Source organism: Pagrus major, chromosome 6, assembly GCF_040436345.1.
Source record: "Pagrus major chromosome 6, Pma_NU_1.0".
Classification (NCBI taxonomy): domain Eukaryota; kingdom Metazoa; phylum Chordata; class Actinopteri; order Spariformes; family Sparidae; genus Pagrus; species Pagrus major.
This window is the reverse complement of record NC_133220.1, coordinates 6,551,229-6,554,779: the sequence shown is the minus strand read 5'-3', so window position 1 is coordinate 6,554,779 and position 3,551 is coordinate 6,551,229.

The window sequence follows — 3,551 nt, the reverse complement described above, 5'->3', positions numbered from 1 at the left end:
CAGTATCCTCAAGTCTGCTTCCAGACTCCACATATTTGTGTGTTACCATGTGAGAAGCCTGCATCAGGTACTTTTAGGCTAAATCACAGGTATTCACAGCTCCACCCATGAAAAAACTTCATGGATTGTGAACTGAATCCCAGACTGTGGTGACAGCTGTATTGACAGAGAGTAGGTGAGCGACTGATTTTTGTCAACACCTTGTTCCTTTCCTCAGACTTGTGCAGGAAAGGCTCCTGTTTGCGCTGGCGGTGTAATTGCAGCCTCATCAGCGGAAATCAGTCCTGCCTCGTTTGATCACAACATTATCAGCCCTGTCAATCATTTAGGGGGGGAAATCAGTGCTTAACCTTCTCTCTGAAGTGTGTTCTCTCATTTCCTGGAGGCATTTCTTCATCAGAAAGTCGTACGACGTCGTCATGTTGGGTTTTAGTGTGTTTCTCCATGCATCTCCCATAGACTTCTATAAAACTGGCACAACATGCCTGGCACCAAGGCGATTCGGTGACGTTATGACCCTTCCTTCTTTTAAAGATTCCTTGGTCTGCTTAGGGAGGTAGGTGGATGATGGGTCAAACAAACACAAGACTTTTTAACCAGAAGGTCAATGTGAGAGTCCTGTGTGAAACCAAAAGTCAAAGAAGAGTTATTTTAACTTGGTCACATGGTGATGTTACGCCAAGTGTATAACGTAACTGAAGTACCAAGTAGTACCGACAGCGACGGTACAGTCTGGTACGCCACCTCACAATCAACCTATTCAGTTGTTCTTTAGTCAAAAGCATCGTATCTGCACTGACATTTGAAATGAAGCCGTTCTCAACTGGAGGCAGTGAAAGAAGTTTTTTCCACTCTACAGTTCTTGTTTCATTCATGGTGGGTGAGCTGTGATTTCCACAACAAGGCTTCAGAGCGCTGCGATGGAAAATTTAAAGGCAAACAAGCCGCCATTTTTCATTCTCATAGTCTCAATAGTGACATTTATTTGCAAATGCATTGGTTTATTTAAGCAGTATCTTCCTCTGCTTTATCTGTGTTTATAAAAATGTGTTCAATCTTAATTTGATCTGTTTATTGAATCTGAATCGTTCATTACTCTCTTTTCTATATTGTCCACTTAATTATCTTTTAATGAACTGCTTCAGAACCATTTGTAACTCTATCTGGGTCCATCAGCCACTTTGTGTTTGATACTGAGGCTGTTTTTCTTGGAGCAGAGCAGAGAAACACAAGACGTTAATGGTTTCAAAGGTAAGAAGGAACAGAGAATGTGGCGGTGGGCGGCGGTTCACCACTGCAGGATAGATTATTAGTAAATGATGTGTGGTGCGTGCACGCATGTGATACTCGGCAGCCATGTGGGAAGGCCTGCCAAAGAGTTCACAAGCCTCCCACCACACACAAAGATTGCAGGAACGGCTTCATATCGTGGTGTTTTTCCTCTGGTGTTGAGGTGGAGGTCACGAGGGGAGGCGGAAATACAAAAGGAAATCCACACTTTACATCTGGAAACAAAAAACTCCAGAAACACAAGATGTGGACGGTTTTTTTTAGGGGGAAGAAAAGACCACAAAAAAAAAATCTGTTCCTCCTTCCAGCTCTCTCTCTCTGGGCTCGGGGCCAAGCGAGGGGAGGAAGGAAGGAGGTAGAAGAGGAGGAGGAGGAGGAGGAGGAGGAGGAGGAGGGATGGAGAGGAACGGGAGGAGGGAGTGAGAGCGGGAGAGAGCAGGCAGGATCTGTGGGGATTGCAGGGGTGCACGGAACAGATGCAGAATAATTTAACTCTTCCTCGGCCAAACGTGGTCGCGCTCAGTGAGGCTCTGCTTTCGACTCTGCTGATTAGAAACACACTTCAATTGTTCCACACAAAGAGAGCTGCTCCTCTTATTCTCACCAAACTACTGCTTTCATCTCTTTAATTTCTCTTTTCCTTCTAGATGATAGCCTCCAGTTTAGGTTCCTTGATCTACAAAATGATAAACTCAGTAGATTAAATCATTTAAATTGATTGATGAATAAATGCTTGCTTAATGAATATCAGCCATTTTGGGGTGAATAGTGTATAATTGTATGAATATAAAACATATAGTCTAGAATAGGCTTCCTACACTGAAACAACAGGAACATCATCAGCCTGCTGCACCCTGACAGATAATCAGGCTGATTTGTGGTTTCATTTGCCTCCAAACAATTGCAAAAAGTGTCCTTATTTCTTCTCTGCTCATGGCTTTCCGGGACCGAGGACAGACTTAGTCATAGCTTTCCTGAGTCCAGGAAATCCTGCTGTATGAGGAGAGAACACTCTTCATGATAAACTGAAATGATTTGACAAAACATATTTAGATTCACACCTTTATTTACAGTGTCTACTAGAAAATATGAACATGCTTTATGTTAAAGCAAAACAAAACGAGGTGACTTTTGCCTCACGTTATTCACGAGTTTGACCACAAGTTTATTCGCCCCGAACAGCCAGAATACCTTATTTTACATTAGCTACAAGATAGCGAGCAACAACAGATACCAATGGTATGAGTGTCAGTGTTTTGTATAGTTTTCTTCTGACTAACGTCAGAAACACGTTATGTTTCAGCAGCTTGCCGGCTCATTGCTGCAGACAGGTTGAGAATCTAGAGTGAAGATAAATCCAGTTTTTCATTCAACTTTGGGTGTTTTTTCCGAGTTATTCTAAGTCCAGACGGCTGATTTAAGGGCACAGCTTCCGAAGACGAGCTATGTGTGTGTATCAAAAATAAAAGGTGGAAGACTTATGAACAAAGAAAAAATGGCATAAATAATCTAATAATAATGATATAATAATAATTTATATAGCACCTACATTGTTTTATAACAAAAAAGGACAAAGAAATCTCACTTTCTACAATACTGGACCTTTAAAGAATTTAAATAAGAGAACAAATTATTATACTAATAACTGCAGGACAATAACTCAATGTAAATACATCTCTTTCACACTTCCTTACAGTACAATCTAGTACGCAGTATGTTGGTGGATTAGTTTTGAATCTTAATATGTGTTGAGCTCAGTCTAAAACCTTCAATAAATGATGGGCTGCAGTGGGTGTTCAGTATGAGTGAAGTATCGTGGCAGCATGAGGAGCTTTTCTGATGCATTTTTATGCACTTACTTCCTGCAATGTGGGACCTTCAAACAATTCAATCAAGTGACCAAATTATGATACTGATAACTGAAGGGCAGTAACTCTCTTCGTATCAATATAAATGCGTCACTTTGACACTTTCTTACAGTGTGCTGCTGGCATTTAGCTCCAAACTACGTCTGTAAAATTCAAGCTTTCGTGGCGTCCTCAGCCAGAAGACAGTGAAACTACAGTCGAGGCAAGAATATGTTAATGGATGAGAGTTTTGAATTACAATGTGTCTGTTCAGCTCCGTCTGAAACCTTTAATAAATGATGGGCTGCAGTGGTTTGTTTCAGTATGAGTGAATGATTGCTGCAGGATGAGGAGCTTTTTCTGATGCATTTTGTTGAACACATGAACATAAGGCATAAAGACAGCAACACAGTG